At 52.1% G+C, this 14,897-nt stretch overlaps 1 pseudogene; it reads left to right on the top strand.

Annotated features, from left to right (window-relative positions):
* Positions 1-14,445: 14,445 nt before the first annotated feature.
* LOC122897404 lies at positions 14,446-14,642 on the top strand (annotated as a pseudogene).
* Positions 14,643-14,897: the final 255 nt, after the last annotated feature.

Here is a 14,897-nt window from a genome sequence, read left to right on the forward strand (position 1 = left end):
TAACCCTTGGTGGGATTTTCCAGGCACCCAGACCCAGAGCCCGTCTCTGGAATCCCTGTTTTGGTACACGCCTAAGATGGAAAACAGCACTCTTCCTTTCCCTGAAAAAGCCACCAAACTATTGGGAGCCAGCAGGTTCCTTAGAGAGGAAAAGTCTCTCATGGACCAATGAGACCACACCTGAATTCCAAGGCCATCCTGGACACACAATCCAGATAAAAAGTTGGTGCTACCTTTTTCCAGTCAACCTAATTATAGTTCCTGATGAGCTGCCCTCCAAGTCTAAGCCTTGGGCCTGTGATCACCTCACCACTAACCCTAAGCCGTGTTTGTGTGTGCAGACTTCTCTCCCAAAACCATGGATAACATGCCCTCCAGGATGGGGTCTCTGGAGCCACATAACAGGACTGGAACTACCATCCCCAAGGAATCTTTGCCAGTCACAGTTGCACAAACCCTCCATATTAGAAGAAATCTGCAAGGACCCTGAGCCAATTCCAATATTGGAGGATGTTCTGGAAGCAAATGCACAGTCTGAACAACCCTGATCACATAAATGCAGGCAAACACCCAAGTCAATGGGCCTGAGGTAGAAAAATGTCCCAGATATGCCCTTAGGACCTCATTGGAACACTAGAATAGGTTTTCCAGGATCTGTCTTCAGAGGCCTGTTCTGGAATACCACCTTATAATACAACTTTTGATCCCTGAGCCACACAACAGAACTTGCCCTTTTCCCAGAACGAAACCATGAATTCGACCTGTGCCAAACCCTCAGGGTTGAGAATCCTGCATGGCACCTTAGCCACCAGAACTTTCTAAGATTTTCCTCGTAAAAAAACCAGCATTGTGGCCCATCTGCAATATATTCCATGTCAAATCAAGGCCTTGGTGCTTCGCCCCAGAGCCAGCAGAAAGAACCTGTCATGTTCCTCACCTGCAATGGTGAATGGAGGTATGCTTTCCAGGCATCCATGCGGGTGAGCTCTGCTACCAAACTTTCCACATAGGGGACCCTGGAGCAAATAAACCACACTCTGCCTTCCCAGCAGAAGGAAGTCTTGCTGTTTTGAGCATCTCACAAGCCTCAGCGTGGGAATCATCCATGATTTCTTGACACCACCACCCTCCATTTGACAGTCATCATAGACACAAACTCCAGTGTGAGCAAACATCTGAGCTCCGCCCTTACTCGGGTGCTGGATATCTCGAATAAGCCACTGCATATTGGAACTGCCTTCAGCTTGGCACTGAATTGAACCGTAGCTTGTGTTTTCAATTCCATCCTCATCCTACTGGTCGCCCAGCCACCTTGATAGGGAATTCTGGAGTCAGAAGACAGCAGTTTGCCCTGTCCATAGAAGAAGTGCCTGGTGAGTCTGCCCAGAAACCCCACATGAGGATCATCGGCTCGGTCCTTGAGGGAACTCTGTTTTGTAGGCTGCGCTGGCCCCTAGTACTGTGTCTGAAGGAGCCCGAGCCCAGAGCTAGTGTCAGCCACCCAGAGAGCGGGGCCAGTATCCAGTATGTGAGACCTGTCATGGTCCAAATCTGTCATCTTAACCCATCCTTGGTATTCAGGCATCTGTCCCCAGACCTTTGCTGGAATCCCTGCCAATGTGGGAACCTGAAGCACAATTGAGAATTCCTCCTTCCCTAGGGCAGGAAACTTGGCTGTTGGATTGGTTGTCCAACCCATAGGGTGGGAGCCAGCTACATGGGAAATGAGACCATGTCCACTCCTGGAGGCCGCCCTGGGCACAAGCAGGCATTGGGAAACTCAGCCTGAGCAGGCTTTCAAACAATCCCTCTCAGTTGCACCACCAGGACACCCCATTGCAGTTCTGGTCCGAAATCCTAACCCTTGGTGTAATGTCGTGGCACCAGTATCAGAGCCCATCTCTGGAATCCCTCTTTTGGGGCACCCCTAAGATGGAAAACAGCACTCTTCCATTCCCGGAAAAAGCCACTAAACTATTGGGAACCACCAGGATCCTTAGAGAGGAAAAATCTCCCATGGACCCATGAGACCACAACTGCATTCCAAGGCCATCCAGGACACACAATCCAGGTACAAAAGCCTGTGCTACCACATTTGAGTCACCCTAATTACAGTTCCTGATGTGCTTCCCTCCAGGTCTATGCATTGGGACTGCGATCACCTCACCTCTAACCACAACCCATGTTTGTGTTTGCAGACTTCTCTCCCAAAACCATGGCTCACATGCCCGCCAGGATGGGGTCTCTGGAGCCGCACCACAGGACTGGGCCTGCCATCCCCAAGGAAACTGTGAAGTCACAGTGGCCCAAACTCTCCAGATTTGGAGAAACCTGCAAGGCCCCTGGGCCCACCCCACTAATGGAGGCTGCTGTGGATGCAAATGCGCAGTCAGAAACACCCTGATCATGTACATCCAGGCAGACACCCCAGTCAATGGTCCTGAGTCAGAAGATTGAATGTGACATGTGCCTAAGATCTCATTCGAACCCTAGATTTGGTTTTCAGGCATCTCTCCTCAGAGGCCTGTTCTGGGATAGAATTTTATGATAGAACATGTGGTCCCTGAGCCACACAACAGAACATCTCCTTTCCCAGGAAAAAGCCGTGCTCTTGGACTTGTGTCAAATCCTCAGGGTAGGAGAATCCTGCATGGTACCTTATCCACCAGCACATTCTAAGATCTCCCTGGTAACAAAACAGCATTGTGACCGATGTGCAAGAGATTCCAAGTCAACTCAAGACCTTGGTACTTCACCCCAGAGCCACCAGAACGAACCTGCCATGTTCCTCAGCTACAATGGTCAATGGAGGTGTGCTTTCCCGGCATCCATGTGGGAGAGCTCTGCTACCCAAACTTTCCATATGTGGGACTCCAGAGAAAACAAACAATACTCCACCTCTCAAGTAGTAGAAAACCTTGCTATTTAGAGCATCTCACAAGCCTCAGCATAGGAAATCCACCTCTTGACGTCTCTTGACGCCTCCCCTCCATTTGTTGGTCAGCATAGACACAAACTCCAGTGTAAGCAAACATCTGACATCCGCCTTTACTCAGGTTTTGGATATCTTTATAAGCCGCTGCATATTGGGACTGCCTTTCACTTGGAACTGAATTTAACCGTAGCTTGTGTTTACAATTCCATCCTCATCTTTCTGGTCCCCAAGCCCTCTTGATAGAGAAATCTGGAGCCACAGCATAGCATTTGAATTTGCCATAGAAAGAAGTTGTTCCTGGTGAGTCTGCCCAGAAACGCCACATGAGGATCCATCTTCTCTTACCTCAATGGAACCCCAATTTATAGGCTATCCTGGCCACTAGTGCTGTGTCTGACAGAGCCTGAGTCCCGTCCTAGTGTCAGCCCCCCAGGGATCAGGTCCCATATCCTGCATTCCACTTTAGTCAACTAAAGTCATTGAGACCAGCCATGGCCCAATTCCGTCATCTCTACTCATCCTTGGTATTCAGGCATCTGTCCCCAGACATTTTCTGGAATCCCTGCCAATGGGGGGACCTGAAGCACAATAGAGAACTCCTCCTTCTCCAGGGCAGGAAACCTCTCTGTTCTGATGGGTGTCCAACTCTAAGAGTGAGAACAAGCTGCATTGCCAATAAGACCACGCCCACTCATGAGGGCCTCCCTGGGCACAAACAGGCATGTGTCCCTCAGCCTGAGGATGCTTTCAAACAAGCATCCTCAGGTGTACCACCAGGATCGCACATTACAACCCTGTATGCCCTTAGGCCAAAATCCTAACACTTGGTTGGATTTCCAGGCACCCAGACCCGGAGTCCGTCTCCGGGCACCCCTCTGATGAAAAATAGCACTCTTCCCTTCTGCGAAAAAGCCACCAAACTATTGGCATACCCCAGGATCCTCAGAGAGGAAAAATCTCCCATGGAACCATGAGACCACACCTGCATTTTGAGGCCATCCTGGACACACAATCCAGATATAAAATCCTGTGCAACCGTCTTTGAGTCACCTTAATTACAGTTCCTGACGAGCTCCCCTCCAGGTCTACGCTTTGGGCCTGGGATCACCGCAACACTAACCCTAACCTGAGTTTCTGTTTGCAGACTTCTCTCCATAACCATGGCTTACATGCTCTCTATGATTGGGTCTCTGGAGCCACAGCACAGGATTGTGCTTGCCATCCCCAAGGAAATTTAGCCCATCAAAGTTGTGTAAACCCTCCACATGAGGAGAAACCTGCAAGGCCCCTGAGCCCACACCAATACTGTAAGCCGTACTGGATGCAAATGCGCAGTCTGAAACACACTGATTACCTATATCCAGGTCAACACCCATTAATGGTCCTGACTCATAAGATTGGAATTGACATGCTCCTAGGACCTCATTCGAACCCTTGATTAGTTTCTCAGGCATCTGTCCTCAGAGGCCTGTTCTGTAATATCATCTCATGATACAACATGTATCCCTGAGCCACACAACAGAACTTCTCCTGTCCCCAGAAGGGCACCGTGCTCTTCGACCTGTGTGAAAACCTCAGGGTACAAGAATTCTGCATGATCCCTTATCTACAAGCACATTGTAAGATTTCCCTGGTAACAAACCAGCATTGTGACCCATCTGCAAGAGATTCCAGGTTAACTCAAGGCCTTGGTACTTCTCCCCAGAGCCACCAGAAAGATCCTGCCGTGTTCCTCAGCTGCAATGGTCAATGGAGTTGCGCGTTCCAGACATCCATCCGAGTGAACTCTACTACCTAACTTATAACATGGGGAACTCTGGAGCAAACAAATCAGACTCCACCTGTTCAGTAGAAGGAATCCCTGCTGTTTGGAGCATCTCACAAGCCCCAGTTTTGGAAATCCTCCATGACCTCTTGACGCCACCTCTCCATTTGTCGGTCATCATAGACACATACTCAAGTGTGAGCAAACATCTGACATCATCCCTTACTCAGGTGCTGGATATCTCACAGAAGCCGCTGCAGATGGGAACAGCCTTCCACTTGGCACTGAATTTAACCATAGCTTGTGTTTACAATTCCATTCTCAGCCTACTGGTGCCCAAGCTCTCTGGATACAGATTTCTAGAGTCACAACACAGTATTCTGCCTTCCCCATAGAAAGAAGAAGTGCCTGGTGAGTATGCCCAGAAAACACACATGAGAATCAGTCTGTGAGGTCTTCGAGGGAACCCCGATTTATAGGCTGCCCTGTCCTCTCGTATGGTGTCTCTCAGAGCCTGAGCCCCGACCTAGTGTCAGCAACCCAGAGAGCGGACCCGTATCTAGCATGTGGGACCAAACATGGACTTACTCCATCATCTCTACTCCTCCTTGGTATTCAGGCATTTGTCCCCAGACATTTGCTGGAATCCCTGCCAATAGGGGAACCTGAAGCACAACAGAGAACTCCTCCTTTTCCATGGCAGGAATCCTAACTGTTGGGATGGGTGTCCAACTCTCAGAGTTGGAGCCAGTTGCATGACCTATGAGACCACACCCACGCATGAGGGCAGCCTAGGGCCCAAACAGTCATTGTGACTTTCAGCAGGACCATGCTTCCAAACAAGCCCTCTCAGTTGCACCACCAGGATCCCGCTTTGTAGACTAGGGATGCCCCTAGGCCCATATCCTAACCCTTGGTGGGATATTCCAAGCGTTCAGACTCAGAGCCTGTCTCCGGAATCCCTGTTTTGGGGCACCCCTAAGATGGAAAACAGCACTCTTCCCTTTCCCGAAAAATCCACCAAACTATTGGGATACCCCAGGATCCTTAGAGAGTAAAATCTCCCAAGGACTCATGGGACCACACCTGCATTCCGAGGCCATCCTGGATACAGAATCCAGATATAAAAGCCTGTGCTACCGCCTTTGAGTCACCCTAATTACAGTTCCTGATGAGCTGCCCACCAGTTCTCGCATTGGGACTGTGATCAGCTCGCCACTATCCCTAACCCGAGTTTGTGTTTGCAGACTTCTCTCCATAACCATGGCTCACATGCCTTCCAGGGTCAGGTCTCTGGAAACACACCACAGCACTGGACATGCCATCCCCTAGGAAACTGTACCCATCACAGATTCCCAACCCTCCAGCCCTCCAGATTAGGAGAAACCGGCATATCCCCTGAGCACATCCCAATATTGGAGCCTGCTCTGGACACAAATGCATAGTCTGAAACACCCTGATCACATACATCTAGGCAGACACCTAAGTCAAGTGTCCTGAGTCTGAAGATTGAACATGACATGTGCCTAGGACCTCATTGGAACCCTAGATTAGGTTTTCAGGCATCTGCCCTCAGAGGCCTGTTCTGGAATATAAACTTATGATACAAAATGTGGTCCCTGAGCCACACAACACTACATCTCCTGTCCCCAGAAGGGGACACAGCTATTCGACCTGTGTTAAACCCTCAGGGTAGGAGAATCCTGCATGGCACCTTAGCTACCACCACATTCTAAGATCTCCCTGGTAACAAACCAGCATTGTGACCCATCTGTAAGAGATTCAAAGTCAACTAAAGTCATTGATACTTCACCCCAGAGCCACCAGAAGGAGCCTGCCATGTTCCTCAGCTGCCCTGGTCATTCAGGGTTTGCTTTATAGGCATCCATGTGGAAGAACTCTGCATCCATACTTTCCACGTGGGGGAATCTGGAGCAAACAAACCAGACACCACCTGTCATTAGATAAAACAACCTTGCTGTTTGGAGCATCTCACAAGCATCAACATGGGGAATCCTCCATTGCCTCTTGACGCCACCTCTCTATTTGTCGGTCATCATAGACACAACCTCCAGTGTGAACAAACATCATTCATCTGCCCTTATTCAAGTGCTGAATATCTCGTTCGTTGGCCATCATAGATACAAACTCCATCGTGAGCAGACATCTGACCTCGCACATACTCAGGTACTGGAGATCTCGATAAAACCACTGCATATTGGAATGGCCATGTGCTCAGCACTGAGCTTTCATGTACCTTTTCTATTCAGATTTATATCCCACACTCCTTGTCTGTAAGCCCTCCATACTGGGAATTTGGGAGTCACAATGCAGCCTTCTGCCTGCCCACCAAAAAGAAGTGTCCTATGGGTCTGCGCAGAAAATCCACATGAGGGTCCAACTGCAGGGCCCTCTATGGCACCCCAATATTATAGGCCACCCTGTGCACTAATGCTCTGTCTGACACAGCCTTAACCCTGACCTCTGGCAGCCACACAGGTAGCGGGTCCCATATCCTGCAGTTGTGACCTGCCTTGACCTGAGTCTTTCATCTCGAACCAACCTGGGTATTCCAGCTATGTTCCAGAACATCGCTCAAATTCCTGCCCGTGGGTGACTGTGAAGCACAAAAGAGTACTCCTCCTTCCCCATGGCAGGAAAACTAAATGTGGAGATGGTTGTCCAACCATCAGATTGGGATCCAGGTGCATGGAACAAGAGACAGCGCCCACTCAGGGTGAGAAGCTGGGCACAAGCAGGCATTGTGACCCTCACTCTGAGACACATTTCCAGCAAGCCCCCGCAGGTGATGGACCAGGACCCTACAGAGTGGGCCTGTCACACCCCTAGGCCCAAATCCTAAGCCTTGGTGGGGTTATCCAGGCAAGAGGACCCAGAAACCATCTCTGGAATCCATGTTTTGGCAGAAACCCTGACATGGTAAAACGCAGTCTCCCCTTCCCCTAGTAAGACACCAAACTTTTGTGTGCCGGGCAGAATCCCCAGATAGGAAGAAACTCCCATGGGCACATGAGGACACCCTTCCAGTCCATTGCCATCCTAGACACAATCCAGACAGAAAAGCCTGTGCTCCTGCCTCCCAGCCGCCCGATTTCAAATCCCGAGGAGCTGCCCTCAGAGTCTGCAGATCGGGCCTGCCATCACCTCGCGCCTAACTCTTGCCCAATTTTGTGTGTGAAGATTTTGGTCCCAGAGCCCTGAACCACATGACCTCCAGGATGGGGACCCCAGAACCACAGCAATCACTGGGCCTGCTCTCCGGAGGAAACTCTGCCCGTCTCAGTTGTCCAAACCCTCGACATTAGGAGAAACCTGCAAGGCCCCTGAGCTCACCCCAATTACATAGGCTGCTCTGGAAAAAATGCACTGTCTGACACAGAGTCAGCACCTACCTCCAGGAAGACACGCAGGTTAATGGTGCTGAGTCCGAAGATTGACTCTGCCATGTCCCTAGGACCTCATCAGAACCCTAGCTTAGGTTTTCAGGCCACTGTTTTCAGAGGCCTGTTCTGGAAAACCAATATATGGTCCAACCTGTGGTCCGTGAGCCATACAAGAGAAACCCTCCTGTCCCGAGAAGGAAACCTATCTCCTGGGAACTGGGTCTAACCCTTAGGATAGGCCTGGGAACTGGGTCTAACCCTTAGGATAGGCCTGGGAACTGGGTCTAACCCTTAGGATAGGAGAATCCTGCATGGCCCCAGGGCCTCAACCACATTCTTAGGTCTCCCTGGACACAAAGCAGCATTGGGACCTGTTAGACTAACTTCCGTCAACTCAGATCACTTGGAACTTGGAACCAGAGACAGTGGATCAAGCCTGCCCTGCTCATCGGCTGTAATGGGAACGCAAGTTGGGCTTCCCAGGCCTCCATTCAGAGACCTGTGCTATCGAATCTTCCACATGGGTGACCCTGGAGCCCTCTAAGTGGACTTCCCCTGTCCCGCATTAGGACACCTTGCAGTGTGGAGCAGCTCACAAACTCCAGCTTGGGAAAACCACCAAGGCTTCTTGAGAAAACCCCACCTTTAGTTGGCCATCATGGATACAAACTCCAGCGTGAGCAGACATCTGACCCTCGACCATACTCAGGTGCTGGAGATCTCGAAACAACAGCTGCACATTGGAAAGGCCATGTGCTCGGCACTGAACTTAACCATAGCTAGTGTTTTCAGGTTTCTGTCCTCACAGTCCTCGGCTGCAAGCTCTCCATATTGGGAATTCTGGAGCCACAACGAAGCCTACTGCCTGCCCAACAGAAAGAAGAAGTGCCCTATGGGTCTGCTCAGAAACTCCACATGAGGATCCAGGTGCACATCTCTCAACGGCACCCCAGCTCAAGCCCCGACCTCTGGCCAGCCACCCAAACAGTGGGCCCCATATCTGGCAGGTGGTTCCTGCCTTGGCCCAAGGCCATCATCTTGAAGCCCCAACACAGCTCTAGCCCTGACCTCTTCCCAGCCACCCAAACAGTGGGCCCCATATCCCGCAGGTGGGTCTTGCCTTGGCCCGAGGCTGTCATCTTGACGCAACCTGGGTAATCAGTTACCCGTCCCAGAACTTAACTCAAATTCTTGCCCACGGGGGACCCTGAAGCACAAATGTACTACTCCTTCCCCATGGCAGGAAAACTGAATGCTGAAATGACAGTCTAATCCTTAGAGTGGGAGCCAGGTGCATGGCCCATGAGACCCATACAACAGAACCGCTCTGTCCCGAGAAGGAAACCTGGCTCTTGGGAACACGATCGAACCCTCACTGTAGGAGAATCCTGCATGGCCCCAGAGCCACTGCCACATTATATGGTCTCCCTGGACACCAAGCAGCATTGTGACCCATCAGACTGAGAACCTCTGTCAACCCAGATCACTTGGAACTTCGAAACACAGCCTTCAGATCAAGCGAGCCCTGTTCCTTGGCTGCAATGGTAACGGGGGTAGGGCTTTTCAGGCATCCATTCAGAGAGCACTGACGTCGAATCTTTCCATATGGGCGAAACTGGAGCCCTCTAACTGGACTTCCCTTGTCTCATAGAAAGGCACCTTGCTGTTTGGAGAAGCTCACAAGCTCCAGCTTGGGAAAGACTCCAAGGCTTCTTGAGGTCACCCCACCATTTGTTGGATCATGCATACAAACTCCAGCGTGAGCAGATATCTGATATTAACACATACTCAGGTTTTGGAGATCTCAAAACAGCTGCTGCACATTGGAACTGCCATGCGTTCGGCACTGAACGTAACAGTAGCTAGTGTTTTCTGACTTCTGTCCTCACACTTCTCGCCTGCAAGCCCTCCATATTGGGAATTCTGTAGCCACAATGCAGCCTTCTGCCTGCCAAAAAAGAAAGAAGTAGTGCCTTATGGGTTTTCCCTGAAATGACATGTGACTGTCCATCTGCACGGCCCTCTCCGGCCCCCCAATATATTGGACGCCCTGTGCATTAATGATCTCTGTGACACAGCCTGATCCCTGACCCCCTGACAGCCACCCAGATAGCGGGGCCCATATTTTGCCAGTGAGAACTGTTTTGGCTCGAGGCTGTCATCTCAACCAACCTGGGTATTCAGGAACCTCTCCCCAGAACGTAGCTCAAATTCCTGCCCAGGGGGGAACCTGAAGCACAAAAGAGTACACCTCCTTCCCCATGCAGGAAAACTGGATGTTGAGATGGTTGTCCAACCCTCAGTGTGGGAGTCAGCTTCATGGCGCATAAGACCTCACCCACTCAGGAGGGGCAGCTGGTCACAAACAGGCATTGTGACACTCAGCCTTAGACACCTTTCAAACAAGCCCCCACCGGATCATGTCTAGGAGCCCACAGAGCAGGTTTCTGCACTCCCATCGCCAAAATCCTAATCCTTCCTGGGGTTATCCAGTCGCCAGGACCCTGAACCTGTCCCTGGAATTCCTGTTTGGCTGGGATTCCTGAGACAGAAAGGAGCACTCTTCCCTCCCCCCAGAAAGACACAAAACTCTGGGAAGCAGGGCAGAGTTCCCAGATAGGAAGAATCTCCATGGACCCATGAGGCCACCCGTCCATTCCCTGGCCATCCTAGACATACAAAACAGACAGAAAAGCCAGTGCTACTGCCTCCCAGCCGCCCAAATTTCAGATCCCAATGAACTGACCTCAGGGTCTGCAGATATGGCCTGCCATCACCTCAAACCTAACCCTTACCCGAGTTTGGGTCTGAAGACTTCCATCCTGTAAGGGTCTGCCCCTCCCAGAGGAACTTGCTTGTGGACCTTGAATGTAAGGGTGGGGCAGACTGCGTGGAGACATCCAATCAGTAAGCCGTATGTATATCCACTGGGAAAATTGGAATTCAATTGGCCACCTGTGTAGGGGCGGGGCTTAACCACCCCCATAAAGGTTACTCTGCCAGGCTGTCGAGGGGGGCGGGGCTGCTGCAGGAGAGCAGCGGCTGCTACAGGAGCGGTGAAGTCGGCGGAGAGCGGTGAAGCGGTGCGGAGAGCGGTGGAAGTCGGCGGAGAGCAGGGGAGTCAACGGTGAATAGAAGAGCTGTAATAGCTCTTGTAAGAGCTACAACCATGTTTGCAGTCTCCAGTCTCCCCCGGGCCCCAAGCCGCCGCCTGCAGCCTCGAGCCGCCTGCAGCTTCCAGCTTCCGGTGGTCTAGCCTCCGGCGGCCCGAGAGCCGCCGCCTGCAGCCTCTGGCGGCGGCCCCGAGTGCCGCCGCCTGCAGCTTCCAGCCTCCGGCGGCGGCCCCGAGCGCCGCCGCTTCCAGCCTCCAGCTTCCGGCGGTCTAGCCTCCGGTGGCGGCCCCGAGCGCCGCCGCCTGCAGCCTCTGGCGGCGGCCCCGAGCGCCGCCGCCTGCAGCTTTCAGCCTCCGGCGGCGGCCCCGAGTGCCGCCGCCTGCAGCCTGCAGCCTCCGGCGGCGGCCCCGAGCGCCGCCGCCTGCAGCTTCCAGCCTCCGGCAGCGGCCTGCAGCCTCCAGCCTCCAGCCTCCAGCGGCGGCCCAGCATTCCAGTTGTCAGCGGTCCCTCGACGCCTGCGGTCCTGAGACATCTGCGGTCCAGTTGTCAGCGGTCCCTCGACGCCTGCGGTCCTGATGCCTACAGACCCTAGAGGCCAGCAGTCGGTCCTGACACCTGCAGCCCCTAGATGCCAGCGGTCTGGAGGCGTGAGCAGCCCTGAGATGCCAACGGCCCCTAGACACCAGCAGCCTCGCTGCAAAATGCCTCGCCACCCCGAACCACAAGTGGCCTTGTCCGCAGTGGTGGCTTCCTCCGGGTGGAAGCCTGGTCAGAGTAGCATCGTGGGGAGCAGAGTCTGTGTCATCTGGGTTGTCCTCCTTGTCATTGTTGCTTCTTCGTCATTGGGAGTGGCCTCATCCAGGAAATGGTCTTGTCCAGAACAGCCTCTTCTTGGGAGCGGCCTTGTCCGGGGAGCAACTTCATTGAGCAGTGGCCTTGTCTTGGGAGCGGCCTCTTCTTGGGAACGGCTCCAATCATGGAGCGGCCTCATCTGCGGAGCAGCAGCGTCATCTAGAGCGGCCTCGTCCAGAGTGGCCTTCTTGGAAGTGACCTTGTTGGGTTCATCGTCACCGCCTTTTCGTAAGAGGTAGCTCTGACTGGTTGTTTGATTCCTGATGCTTGGCGCGAAATAAAGTTTTGCTTGACCTTCGCTTTGTATCAGTCTCGTCCCTTTGATCACGGACCCTAACACATCCCAAAGCCCTGACCCACTTGCCCTCCAGGGAGTGGCCTCCGGAACCACACCACATCACTGGGCCTGCTCTCACGAGGAAAATCTGCCCATCTTAGTGGCCCAAACCCTCCAGATTAGGAGAAACTTGCAAGTTCCCTGAGACCACCCTAATTTCATAGGATGCTCTGGAAAAAATGCACAGTCTGACACACCCTCAGAACCTACCTCCAGGAAGACATGGAGGTCAATGGCACTGAGTCTGAAGATTGTACCTGACATGCCCCTAGGACCTCATCAGAAACCTAGCTTAGGTTTTCAGGCCTCTGTCCGCAGAGGCCTGTATTGGAAAACCAACATATAATCCCACGTGGGCCCCTTAGCCATACAACAGAACCCCTCCTGTCCCAAGTAGGAAACCTGGCTCTTGGGAACAGTGTCCAAGTCTCTGCTTAGGAGAATCATGCATGGCCCCCGAGACTCCGCCACATTCTAAGGTCTCCCTGGATACCAAGCAGCATCGTGACCCATCAGACTTAGAACCTCCATCAACCCAGATCACTTGGAGCTTCCTCCCCAGAGCCAGTGGATCAAGTCTTTCCCGTTCCTCAGCTACAATGGTAATGCAGGGTGGGCTTTCCAGCCCTCCAATGAGAGAGCTCTGCTATCGAATGTTTCCATATGGGGGACCCTGGAGTTCTCTAATTGGACTTCGCTGTCTCACTGAGGGACACCTTGCTGTTTGGAGCAGCTCACAAACTCCAGCTTGGGAAAGCCTCCAAGGATTCTTTTTTTTTTCCAATTTATTTATTTTCAGAAAAACAGTATTCATTATTTTTTCACCACACCCGGTGCTCCATGCAAGCCGTGCCCTCTATTATACCCACCACCTGGTACCCCATCTTCCCACCCCCCGCCACTTCAAACCCCTCAGATTGTTTTTCAGAGTCCATAGTCTCTCATGGTTCACCTCCCCTTCCAATTTACCCAAATTCCCTACTCCTCTCTAACGCCCCTTGTCCTCCATGCTATTTGTTATGCTCCACAAATAAGTGAAACCATATGATAATTGACTCTCTCTGCTTGACTTATTTCACTCAGCATAATCTCTTCCAGTCCCGTCCATGTTGCTACAAAAGTTGGGTATTCATCCTTTCTGATGGAGGCATAATACTCCATTGTGTATATGGACCACATCTTCCTTATCCATTCATCCGTTGAAGGGCATCTTGGTTCTTTCCATAGTTTGGCGACTGTGGCCATTGCTGCTATAAACATTGGGGTACAGATGGCCCTTCTTTTCACAACATCTGTATCTTTGGGGTAAATACCCAGGAGTGCAATTGCAGGGATTCTTGAGGTGACCACACCATTCCTTGGCAATCATGGATACAAATTCCAGCTTGAGCAGACATCTGACCCTTGCCCTTACTCAGGTGCTGGAGATCTGAAAACAGCCACTGTATATTGGAACTGCCATGCACTCGGACCTGAACTTAACCTTAGCTGGTGTTTTCAAACATCCGTCCTCACACTCCATGCCTGCAAATCCTCAATATTGGGAATTCTGCAGCCTCAACACAGCCTTCTGCCTGCTCACCAGAATGAAGAAGTGCCCTATGGGTCTGGATAGAAGCCCCACCTGAGGCTCTACGTGCACGACCCTCAGCAGCACTCCAAAATCATAAGCCGCCCTGTGCACTAATGACCTGTGTGACGCAGCCCGAACCATGAACTCCTGCCAGCCATCTAGGTTGCGGGCCCCATATCCTGCAGGTGGGAAATGATTTGGCCCAAGGCCGTCATCTCAACCAACCTGGGAATTCAGGTCGTGTATCCAGAACATAGCTCAAATTCCTGCCCATGGGGGAACCTGAAGCACAGAACAGTACGTTTCTTTCCCCCTGGCAGGACAACTGGATATTAAGATGGTTGTCCAACCCTCGGAGTGGGAGCCAGCTGCATGGCACATGAGACCACACCCACTCAGGAGGGGGAACTGGGCACAAACAGGCATTGTGACTCTCTGCCTGAGACCCCTTTAAAACAAGCCCCCGAGATTTGCGCAGTGGCAGTATCGTAGCCAATGAGGTTTATCCGAGGCGCGATTATTGCTAATTAAAACAAGCCCCCGAAGTGGTTGGAGCAGGAGCCCACAAAGAAGGCCTGTCATGCCCTAGGCCCAAATCCGAACCCTTGTTTGGGTGAGGCAGCGCCCAGACCCAGAACCCGTCTCTGGAAACCCTGTTTGGGCGGGTACCCTGAGACGGAAAACAGCACTCTTCCCTTCCCCCAGAAAGACACCAAACTCTTGGGAGCAGGGAAGAACCCCCAGATAGGATGATTCTCCCATGGACCCATAAGGCCACCGGTCCATTCCATGGCCATCCTAGGCATACAATACAGACAGAAAAGCCTGTGCTACTGCCTCCCAGCTGAGCAAATTTCAGAACCCGAGGAGCTGACCTCAGGGTGTGCAGATGTGGCCTGCCAACACTACGTCCATTAA

The sequence above is a fragment of the Neovison vison genome, chromosome 1 (genome assembly GCF_020171115.1).
Source record: "Neovison vison isolate M4711 chromosome 1, ASM_NN_V1, whole genome shotgun sequence".
NCBI lineage: Eukaryota > Metazoa > Chordata > Mammalia > Carnivora > Mustelidae > Neogale > Neogale vison.